The sequence below is a fragment of the Phocoena sinus genome, chromosome 15 (assembly GCF_008692025.1).
Source record: "Phocoena sinus isolate mPhoSin1 chromosome 15, mPhoSin1.pri, whole genome shotgun sequence".
Lineage (NCBI taxonomy): Eukaryota > Metazoa > Chordata > Mammalia > Artiodactyla > Phocoenidae > Phocoena > Phocoena sinus.
In genome coordinates, this window is record NC_045777.1 from 58,558,786 (window position 1) to 58,570,899 (window position 12,114).

Sequence of the window (12,114 nt, forward strand, 5' to 3'; positions counted from 1 at the left end):
ACTTGACACTACACAGATGTATTCTCTTACAGCTCTTGAGGTCAGAATTCCAAAATGAGCCTCAAGGGGCTCAAATCAAGGTGTGAGGAGGGCTGGTTCCTTCTGGAGGCTCCGGGAAGAATCCGATTCCTTGCCCTTTCCAGCTTCCAGAAGCTGCCTGCATCCTTTGGCTTGTGACCTCTCCCCGCATCTTCAAAGCCAGCAGCTAGCATCTTCTCTCCCCCTCCCCCGACCCTCCTGCTTCCTTCTTACAGGACCCTTCTAATCACATCAGACCCACCCAGATAATCCATGGTAATCTCCCCATTGGAGATCCTTAATTTAGTCACACCTGCAAAGGCCCCTTTACCATGTAAGGTAACATATCCACAGGTTCCTGGCATTAGAATACGGAAGTCTGTTGGCGGGGGGGGGGGGGGGGGGGGGGGGGGGGGGGGGGCTATTATTCTGTCCACCACAGTGAGCAATGTAAAGGAATACCGGGTGATAAGAAAGGCAAACAAAAGTACCATGCTGTGGATAGTCCAAACGTGAAGACCCAGGGTTAAGGGGGTGAATCAGAGCATCTCCTGAACCATTGCTTTTCCCAAGGTCTTGTTTATTTATGATGCATTTGTTTTAAGTTCTAAAAACAATACTGTATGTGTCTCACCTGGACTCTATTCCCCATCTAGTCCTTTCAATCTGCTCCTCTTACACGTGAATGTGTCCACAACTCACCTGAGGATTGGGTTAAAATGCATATTCTGATTGAGTAGAGCTGGGGGCAGGGCTGGAGGTGCTGCATTTCCTACAAGCTCCCAGGTGAGGCTGGTCCACAGACCACACCTGGGGTAGTGGGGCCCTGAAATAAGTCCTATGAGGGAAAGGACCTTATTTGCTTTTGCTCATATTTGTATCCACAGCACTTAGAATAATACCTGGAGTATAATAGGTGCACAATTTGGGTTTGTTAAATGAATAAAAAAATGGATGGATAGATGGATAGGTAGATGGGTGTATGGCTAGGTGCGTAGATGGATGGATGGATGGATAGATGAAGTGACAGAATTTCAGATGCCATTAAATGAGAAAGGTAAATTCAAAACAGTTGGCCATGGTTCAACCAAAACTCAGCAAAAAGGAATAGTAAAACCTGACAGCTCAGTCCAAAAGACTCAAGGAATCACCTTCTAAAAGTTTAGAACGTGAAAATACTCAAATACTTTGTGTGTGACTGTTAGGGAACTCCTGAGCAGTGACTTCCAAAGCATGGGGCAGTGGAGTTTTTAGGGTTCATCCATGGTGAAGCAGGTGTCAGTACTTCATTCCCTTTCATGGCTGAATACTATCCCAATCACATGTCTAGACCACATTTCGTTTAGCCATTCATCCGTTGATGAACATTTGGGTTGTTTCCACTTTTTGGCTATTATGAATAATATTGCTGTCAACATTTCTGTACAAGTTTTTGTGTGGACATAAGTTTTCAATTTTCTTGAATAGTTACCAAACAGTGGAATTGCTGGGCCCTATGGTAATTCTGTTTTGATTACTGTTGAGTTTTAATAAAATGTAAATCAGCACATTTTATTACTTAGTTTTAAAATAAATATTGTATTATCCATAGAAGTTAATTCAAGGAACTCTCAACTACACAGTCAGCCACCACACACACAGGCTGGGCCACACATGTTTGGTTGGACAGTAAGTTCCTAACGCCTGGGAATTGTTGACTCTCTCTTTGGGCTCAGTTAGTGTCTCCAAGCCCTTGGGGTGCTTTGCACCCCTGCATCCAGACAGTAGACTTAGCACACACAAGGTTAGCCGTGGTGGGAAAATGAAACCGGAACACGGACTGCTTCCATTCTGTCATTCTATGTGACACTGGGAGTTTTTATTTGTGTCTAGGATGTAAAGCAGTGAACCAGAGTGTGACCTGCAAGGTGTAATATTTTTGTTTGGAACGTGGACGTTTTAGTTCATGCATGGAATCTTTTACTGAACTCAGTATCTTTAAAATTGAAATGTAATCTTTGTATCTGTCAACTGTATCAAAACTAAGAAAGTAACCAGGAATATAATTATTACTGGGAATATTATTGTATAGAGGAAGAAGGTGTTAAAAAAAATTGTCTACTCTGGGTGTTGAATATACTACACACGTCACTGGTTAGAGATCCCTCATCAACCACTAAAAGATGTTTTTTTCAATCTCTTGTAAAAGAGATTCTTTCAATCTCTTTCCGGCTGATGGAAAACTCATTCAATTTCTGAAATCCCTACGGGAAGTGGACTAGGAGAGGCTGGGGAGATGGGGGAGAGGGGACCCGACTGACCCCAGGAATGGGGTTCGCAATCCTCCACCCCAGCTCCACCTCCCGATCATTGGGGACCCCTGGTCCAGCATTGCATTAACTCTATTTTTTTTTTTTTTTTGCGGTACACAGGCCTCTCACTGTCGTGGCCTCTCCCGTTGCGGAGCACAGGCTCCGGACGCGCAGGCTCAGCGGCCATGGCTCACGGGCCCAGCCGCTCCGCGGCATGTGGGATCTTCCCGGGCCGGGGCACGAACCCGTGTCCCCTGTATCGGCAGGCGGACTCTCAACCACTGCGCCACCAGGGAAGCCCTTACTAACTCTATTTCATTGCCATCTCTGCCTGCAGCTGCAGCATTGAGATGGCTGCCTGACTTTTTTTAGAAGTTGGGGGTAGGAGTTTATTAATTAATTTATTTTTTCTGTGTTGGGGGGCGGGAACCAGTCTTCATCGCGGTGCGGGGGCCTCTCACTATCGCAGCCTCTCTTGTTGGCGGAGCACAGGCTCCAGACGCGCAGGCTCAGTAGTTGTGTGGCTGCCTGACTTTCACAGGCTGTGAAGGGACAGCTCCACGTCTGTGAATTTAATGTGAAATCCATCCGCCTGCAGAAGAAAGGCCTGGAGAGACTGTCTTAGGTGAAGGCTGGAGCAGCGCTGTCCAGTGATAGAACTTTCTGCAGCGATCAACTCAACAAGTCAGCAAGCGTTCCTTGGGCGCCCCCTGCAGGTATATAGGAATCTGTCACTTGTCCTTCCCCGTAGCCAAAATCTGTGACTGGAGGTGACTCCAAAGCAGTGCTTAGAAAACTGGAAAAATAGGGTCACACACAGGAAAGAGAGAAAAAAATCCAGGAAGAAGCTGCTTTCAATTCAACATCCGTGTCAGTTTGTATCATTCAAAACCTGAAGTTATATTCTACAATATAGGTTTTTTTTTTCACTCTGTATTTCGGAAGATATCTTTTTGGTGCTTAGAGCACTGGCCCTGGCTGGTGTCCAACGACTCAGCAATCTTTCTGGAAATCTACCTGCGGATACATACATACATGTGTGCTAAAACACACGTATATGTGCTCACTGCTGCATTGATTGTAGCAGGGAAAATGTGCAGCTAACCAAATGGCCCTCAGTACAGGATGGCTAAATAAAATATACGACACCTATTCTATGGAGAACTCTGCAGCATAAAAATAAGTTAGGCCTGTATTTGCCGATATGAAAAGATTTCTGAGATATCAATGTAAGTGAAGAAAGCAAGATATAGAAGAGTATATACCCTATGGTACCACTTGAGCAGATATGTAGGTAATTGTATATGAACAGACACTTCTGGAAAGATACACAGGAACCAGTGCCTGAGTGATTACCTTTGGACAAGGACAGGAGTGGAACAGAGGCACAGGGGGAGACTTTTATTTTTTGATTAAGCCTTCCATACTGCTATATATACACAGTCGACCCTGGAACAACGTGGGGGGCAGGGGCGCCGACCCTCAACACGGCCGAAAATCCGAGTATAATTTATAGTAGGCCCTCCTTATCCACCATTCCACATCTCAACCAACTGTAGATTGTGTAGAAATGTTATACTTATGATTGAAAAAAATCCAGGTATAAGTGGACATGTGCAGTTCAAACCCATGTTGTTCAAGGGTCAACTGTAATTTTTCTTAGTATATGTGTAATATATTCACATATATAACCTAATAGGACATCTACTTCCCGCCAAGATTGGGTAATAGGGATTAGCTGTACCCTCCCATCTGAAACTACTCAAAATATATGAAATGATGATTTTCAAGACACTGGACATCAGGCATGAAGGACAGTCCTCCCTGTGAGATGGGAAACAAATGAGGTGAGTCCTCCAACCACGACAGCTCACTGCCTGGACAGAGTTTCCAGGCCATGGTGCAGGGAGAGGGACTGTCTCCAGTTAAGGAAGCCAGGCAGGTGGGACACCAATGTGTCTAGAGTCTGAAGGACAGAGCTCGAAGGAGGAGGGAGCTGCCCAGAGAGAGCTCTGTAGACTTGTAGATGGTTCCCTTGGTGTCCAAGAGAGAAGGATCAGTGCACACCTGTGAGGAAATGACCCCGGGGTGGGGAAGAACCACCCCAAAGCATCAGAGGGAACAATCTCAGAGCTCCCCCAGGCTGGGAATAGTTCCCCATCCCACCAACCACAGTAGATTTCATCATCCGTGCAGCATCAAGCCAAAGTCGCCTAAGTATTAGGGCAAAATTAGTCCCAGACTCATTACCTCTCTGGTCCTGCCTAATAAAGCTTAAAAGCAGAACCCCAAAGACTAAATTGTTTTCAGTCCGTTTGCTGGTGTCCCAGAAAGAAATCGAGAATATTTGTAAAAATACAAACATTTTCAGCACTCAGTAAGGTAAAATTCACAATATCTGGCATCCAATAAAAAATTGGATCACAATTGAAAAAACTGCAAAGAAGGAGGAAACTAAGACCCATAGTGGGGGGTGGGGGTGGGGGTGGATCAATCTAATGAACCCAAGCCAGAAGTGATACAGATAATAGAATTAGCAGACAAGAACACTGAAAAATTTATGACAACTACATCAGTGTGTTCAAGAAGACAGAGGAAAAATTGGCCACATTAAGTGGAGACTTGGAGGATATTAAAAAACAAAACAAAATACCTGAATTGAACTTCTGGAGAGGAAAAGCACAATGTCTGAGATGAAAAATGTGCAAGATGAGATTAAAGGTATGTTTTAGTCGACCAAGGCTGCCATACAAAATACCATAAACTGACACAAAATAAGTACCAGAAATTTATGTCTCACAGTTCTGGAAGCTGAAAGTCCAAGACTGGGGCCAGCACGGTCGGGTTCTGGTGAGGTCTCTATAGTTGGCTTAAGACAGCTGCCTTCTCACTCACTGTGTTCCCACACGGCCTTTCCTTGTGTGGAGAGAGAGCAAGCTAAGTGTCTCCTCTTATAAAGACTAATCCCATCATGAGGACTCCCTCTCCTCTCCATGACCTCATCACCTCCCAAAGGTCCACCTTCCAATACCATCACATTGGGGGTTAGGGCTTCAACATATGAATTGGGGTGTGCAGAGTGGGGCAACACAAACATTCAGTCTATAATAAGGCAGATTAAATACTGCAGAAGAAAAGATTAGTGAAGTTGAAGAGAGAGCAACAGAGACTACCCAAAATGAAACAGAGAAAAAAAAAAGACCGAGAAACAGAACTATAGAATAGTGCTGAGAGAAATCAAGAAGGACCTAAATAGAGAGATAAATCATGTGTGTGGGCTAGGAGACTCAATATTGTTAAAGAGGTCAGTTCTTCCCAAAATTAAGGTTAGATTCAATGCAAATCCAACCAAAATCCCAGCAGGCTTTTTGGGGTAGAAATTATTTAACTGATTCTAAAATTCAAATGGAAATTCAAAGGACCTAAATAGCCAAAACAACTTTGAAAAGAAAAACAAAGTTGGAGGATTTGAGGTCTCTGACTTCAAGACTTATTATAAAGCTACAGTATGGTATTGGCACAAAGACAGACAAAGATCTTATTCTGAATAAAGAATTCAGAAATATATCCACATATTCATGCTCAGTTGACTTTCAGCAAAGGTACAAAGTTAATTGTGTGGAGAAAAAATAGTATTTTCAACAAAAGATGCTGGAACAATTGGAGATATATATATATATATATATATACATATATATATATATACACATATCTATATCTATATCTATATATCTCAACCCATACCTTGCACTATATACAAAAATTACATACAAAAAAATTAACTCCAAATGAGTCATAGACCTAAATTTAAGGTCTAAAACTATAAAAATTCTAGAAAGAAACATGGGAGAAAATATTTGTGACCTTGTGTAAGGCAGATTTCTTAGGTATGTTTTCTAAAACACAATACGTAAAAGAAAAAATTTGATAAACTGGACCTCATCAAAATTAAGAACAGCTCTTCAAAAGACATTCGTAAGGGAATTTTCTATCTCAAGCCACAGACTAGGAGAAATATTTGCCAGACATATAACTGATAAGGAACCTGTATCCAGAACACATACAGTATTCTCAAAACTCAATACTTAAGCAGCCAAAAATTTTTTAAACGGGCTTAAAATTTGAACACTTTGGCAAAGAAGATATGCCAATGGCAAATGAACACCTGAAAAGATGGCAACATAATTTCTCACTAGGGAAATGCAAATTAAAACCACAATAAGATGCCACTATACACCTATTAGAATGCCAAAAACCCAAAAGACGGGTTACACTCGCTGTTGACAAGAATATGGGGCAACTAAAATGCTCAGACACTGCATGTGGGGATGGACAGCCACTCTGGAGAACACTTCACCAGTTTCCTACCATCCCACTCCTAGGCGTTTACTCCAGACAAATGACAGTGTGTGTCATTATGAAGTCTTATACAACAATGCTCACAGCAGCTTTATTTGTAACACCCGCAGGCTGGAAGCAATCCAAATGTCCATCTTCAGGTAAATGGATTGACAAGCTGTGGTGTACTCATACAATGAAATACTTCACCGAAGCCAGAAGAAATGAACTTCACACACTCAACAACGTGGATGAACCTGAAATAAACATGCTGAAAGAAGCCAGATGAAAAGGAGCACACACCATATGATTCCACTGATAAAAATTCTAGAAAATCCACACTCATCTATGGAGGCAGGAAACAGGGCAGTGACTTCCGGCAGGGATCAGGGGCAGGTTTGCAAAGGTCAGGAGGAAACTTTGGGGGATGATCTGTGTGTTCACTATCTTGATTGCGGTGATGGTTTCACAGGTACAGTATATATAAGTCAAAACTTACCAACTGTACGCTTTAAATATGTGCAGTCTGTTTATCAGTTGTCCATCAATAAAGCTGTTTGTTTGAGAAATTAACAATTGCTAACACCTATATACAGCACAAACGTGTGAGGAATTTTCAAAAAACTTGTTTTACTCATATTATTTAATCCTTCCAACAATAATTCTCTGAGGGAGTCGGTATTATCGTTGCCATTTTACAGGGGAGGAAACTAAGGCATGAAGAAAAGATTTGAAAGCTGGTAAATGGGGAGCTGGAATTTGAACGCAGACGGCTGGCATTCAGAAATCCACGTTCTTAACCAGCAAACCAGTCAACTTCTCCATATATGATGGATCTGAACCTTACTTTTCGACTCAGTTATATATCAAGCGCCTGCAGTGTATTCGACTCAGTTATATATCAAGTGCCTGTATACACTGCAGGCGCTTGATATATAACTGATATTAGATATCTAATATCTTCGTTAGATATTTTTGCTGGATCCAAGGGAAGAGGTGGAAATTCTCTACTCCAGAACTTAAATTTTTTTCCACGTCCTGACTTTGGTCATAGATGGGGTAGGAGTGCCACCTGGTGGTACATTGTGGAACTGCATGCATCTCCTGCGCGTTTCACAGGGTAGCGTTTTCACCACCTGTAGTGTGCTTAAGACGCTCCAGTCCTGCTAGATCACCATCTAAATTCTTAACCTGTTTGACCCAGGTGCTAGTCTTGTTTCATTCACTAACCTGCTCTGTGATTAGGGACAATTTTCTCTCTCTAGGCCTCAGTTCCCCCATCTGTAAACAAGGGTGCAGGATCTCACCTCTGCAACTCTCACCTACAACCCCAAGTTTACTTAAACACAACTGTGTATTGGACCTTTGCTCTGTACTTGGTGCTTTGCATGAATGAAATTATTTTATCCCCACAGCAACATCATTGGACAATTGCTCTTTTTTTTTTTTGGCCGTGCCTCGCGACTTGTGGGCTCTTAGTTCCCTGACCAGGGATCGAACCTAGGCCACGGCATTGAAAGTGCCGTGTCCTAACCACTGGACCGTCAGGGAATTCCAGGTGCGGAAATTGCTCTTATTATCCCCATTTTACAGATGAACAGGCTGAGGCTGGAGACCAGAAGGGACGTGCCCGGTGTTATTCAGCTCATTAGAGTCAGGATTTAAACACATGTCATCTGACTTCAGAACACGAGCTGTAAACCCCTGTGTCATCTGCCCTCACCCATCTCACCCATCCCAACCATGGAAGTCTGTAGTGCCATCGCTAGAAACCCTGAGGAGTTTTTTAAACATGCTGTGATACTATGATTTATAATAAGAAACATATATTTGGTCTTTTTTCCCATGTCTGGCACAGAGCTCCTAAAATCCTTGGAATTTCCTAAGGGCGGAGAGCAATAAAGGTGTCTCTTGTTATGTTAATTGACCTCACTTAAGAATGGGGGCTTGTTGCCAGGGGAACCAACCTAGCGATTGGAAGGTTGGAACTTTCAGTCCCACCTCCCCAGCTTGGGGCTGAACCAATCGCTGATGACTTAATCGTGACGGGGTAATGAAGCCTCCATTAAAAGGAAAGGTTTTGGTGAAAACTTGGAGATTTGGGGAGAGAGGTGCCCCTGGAGAGGGCTTGGACTCTCTGAGCTCTTTCCTCATGCCTTACCCTGTGCATCTCTTCCATCTGGCTGTTCCTGAGTTATATTCTTTTAGGATAAACCGGTATCTAGTAAGTAAAATATTTCTCTGATTTCTGTGAGCTACTCTAGCAAATTAATTGAATCCAAAGCGGGAGGAGGTCATGGGTACCTCTGACTTATAGTCAGTCAGTCAGAAGCACAGGTAACAACCTGGGCTTGCAACTGGCATCTTGGGGAGGAGGGCAGTCTTGTAAGATTGAGCCCTTAACCTGTGGAATCTGACGCTAACTCCGATAGCATCAAAATTGTTGACTTGTAGGACACCCATCTGGTGTCCAGGGCATTTTTCGTTGGCATGGGGAACCCCACACACACACCTCCTACCCACATTGGAAACTGGGTTCAGAACCTCTTTATAGGCCCAGGCCCTACGCACAAGTTTCTGATTTAATTGACGTGGAGGAGGAGAACCGGCGCATAAAATACCCCAGGTGATTATAATGTGTAGCCAGGTTGAGAAACCCTGCTGTTGAAAGAATATACCCAGTGTCCCACCAGTCTCAGTGCAGATTTAAGCTCTAATAATTTCAGAAGTATAAACAAATTTTGTTTCTAGAGCAGTTTTAGGTGTACAGAAAAAAAACTTTCAGAAAGTTCTGATATATTGCCCCCACCCCGTTGCCCCCATTATTATTAACATCTTGCACTGGTGTGGTATATTTGTTGTCATTGGTGAACCAATACTGATACATTATTATTAACTAAAGTCCATAGTTTAAGTTAGGGTTCACTCTTAATGTTGTATTTTTTTTTTTTTTTGCGGTACGCAGGCCTCTCGCTGTTGTGGCCTCTCCCGTTGCGGAGCACAGGCTCTGGACGCACAGGCTCAGCGGCCATGGCTCACGGGCCCAGCCGCTCTGCTGCATGTGGGATCTTCCCGTACCAGGCCACGAACCTGTGTCCCCTGCACCGGCAGGTGGACTCTCAACCACTGCGCCACCAGGGAAGCCCCTACAAACTTATTTTTTTAATCATTTAAAATTTTAGCTATTTGAATCTACAACAACACGTTTTTCAACTTTAATTTTGTTGTTTCTTTTCGCCCGTGCCACACAGCTTGCAGGAACTCAGTTCCCCGAACAGGGATTGAACCCAGGTCCTGGCAGTGAGAGCCCAGAATCCTAACTACTCGGCCACCAGGGAACTCCCTAAATTTTCATTTTGTTGTTTTAGTCATCATGGCCATCTGCCATAAGAGGGACTGAAATAAAATATTTAAAGTCTATTGTTTCAAACTCAGGAAGCGAAATGAATGTAAGGGAAATGTAAACTTTCAAATGCTGGTTTTTGTAAGTTTGTTCATGCTTCAAAAGTTCCTAAAGGAGAAAACTGGGCTCAGACTTTTGGAACACGCTGTACTCGAGAAAGGAGAACCAGTTGCTTCCACAGGCCAGGAACAGCATCTGTGAGAAGATGGTGCTCAGAGGTCTCTCACGGGGCACTGGGTAATGGCCGGGGGACTGGGTAATGGCCGGACAGACAAGGGCTGGGGGAGGGGTGGGTAGCGGGGACATTCCTGGCAGAATGACCTCTGTGAGCAAGAGAGTAATGGGCTGGGGTCCCCGGGGAAGTGCCAGCTGTTCAGTGGTTAGGGCCCAGCCTTCACACTGGCCCAGGGCAAGAAATGAGCCTGCACGGGGATATATGTTTATGTATAGCTGATTCCCTTTGTTATACAGCAGAAACTAGCACACCGTTGTAAATCAATTATACTCCAATAAAGATATTTAAGAAAAAAAAAAGAAAAGAAAGAAATGAGCCTGGAGTGGTCAGATGGTCACCAAGGCCACTGAAAACCATGCGAAGATTGGATGTTAGCCTGTGGGCCATAGGGAGCCATTGAAGGTTTAAGAGCAGCAGAGTGACACCATGTGATCTGCATGGGGAAAGGTCAGGAGCAGAGAAACCCTGTGAGGAACTACAGGGGACAGTCCAAGGCCCACTCCCTATGCCTCTCTGGGTATGACCATGGAACTCAATCTTGCCAGGGGAAAGTGAGCAAATAGGTGTCACATCTGAGGGGACGCATTTAAGCAGCAGCCTACAATTCACACTCTCCACCTTTGAAGCCTTGTGTTCAGATGGCTGCAACGTAAGATGGCAGCGCCTCTGCCTGTATCCCTGAGCTACAGTGAGCAGGGGCCTCTGCCGACGAAGCTGTATATGAACAGGGGCGAAAAATAAACCTTGCTGCCTTGAGCCTGTGCGGCCTGGGGGATGTTTGTCTGACAGCATAGCCTGGCCTCATACAGAAACTATTGCAGACCCAGGAGGACAAAGGCCTGAGCCAAGGCAGTAGGAATGATGGAAGTTGTGGCCTGGGACTTGTATATCGCCACCCCAAACACAGTGGTTTAAAGCAGTGTTTATTTAGCTCATGAGTCTTTGGGTTGGCTGGGTGGCTCTTGTGGACTCGGCTGGACTCACTCATACGTCTGTTGTCATCTGTGGGTCTGCAGCTCTTGGTCCTGTGTGTCTCAGGGTCAGTGGTTTGGGATGGCCTTGGCTGGGACCACTGGGGAGGGGGTGCTCGGCTCATCTCCATGTCTTACCTTTATCAGGCTAGGCCAGAGATATCCTCACAGCCATGGCAGAGGGGCAGGAGAGGGAAGTGAAAACAGGCAAGGGCTTTTATGAGGTTTTTCTTAGATCCCATTTGCTAACATCTCATTAGCAAAGTAAGTCACATGCCTGAGCCCAGAGTCAAGGGTAGAACAGAATGTACTGCAAAGCTAGATAGCAAAGGGCACAGATAAAGAGGGGGGGCGAAGAATCAAGCCACTTGTGCAGCCAGGCCACCACAGCCCCCACTGGGGAAGCTACAGGACATGATGATTGGCTGTAAAGGGAGATACCACGGTGGCCGCCAACACTTACCCCCATCTCTGTACCCGCCTGCCACTCCACCCATCAAGACATGGTGTCGGTTTCCCCACCCCTTGAACCTGGGCTGCTCTTGTGACTTGCTCTGACCAACAGAATGTGAGAGAGTGACCCTGTGCCAGTTCTCAGCCGTGCCCAGCTGCAATGGAAAGATGCTCAGGCTGGACCACTGACTGATGAGAGGCCACATGGTGGGGAGAGGTCATGTGGAGGGAAATCCAGGCAGACACAAGTGAGAATCTTAGATTTTCTAGTCAACTCCTGCCTGAATGAAGCCACATGAGTGATCCTGGATAAAACCAGAGGAGTCATGAGAAATAATAAACCACTGTTGTCTTAACTACTAGGTATTGGGGTAATTTGTTACACAGCAATTGATAACTGATACA

At 44.5% G+C, this 12,114-nt stretch overlaps 1 non-coding gene across 1 annotated transcript; it reads right to left on the reverse strand.

Annotated features, from left to right (window-relative positions):
* Window positions 1-8,126: 8,126 nt before the first annotated feature.
* TRNAE-UUC lies at window positions 8,127-8,198 on the reverse strand. Its single transcript has one exon. It is a non-coding gene; the product is annotated as a tRNA-Glu (tRNA).
* Window positions 8,199-12,114: the final 3,916 nt, after the last annotated feature.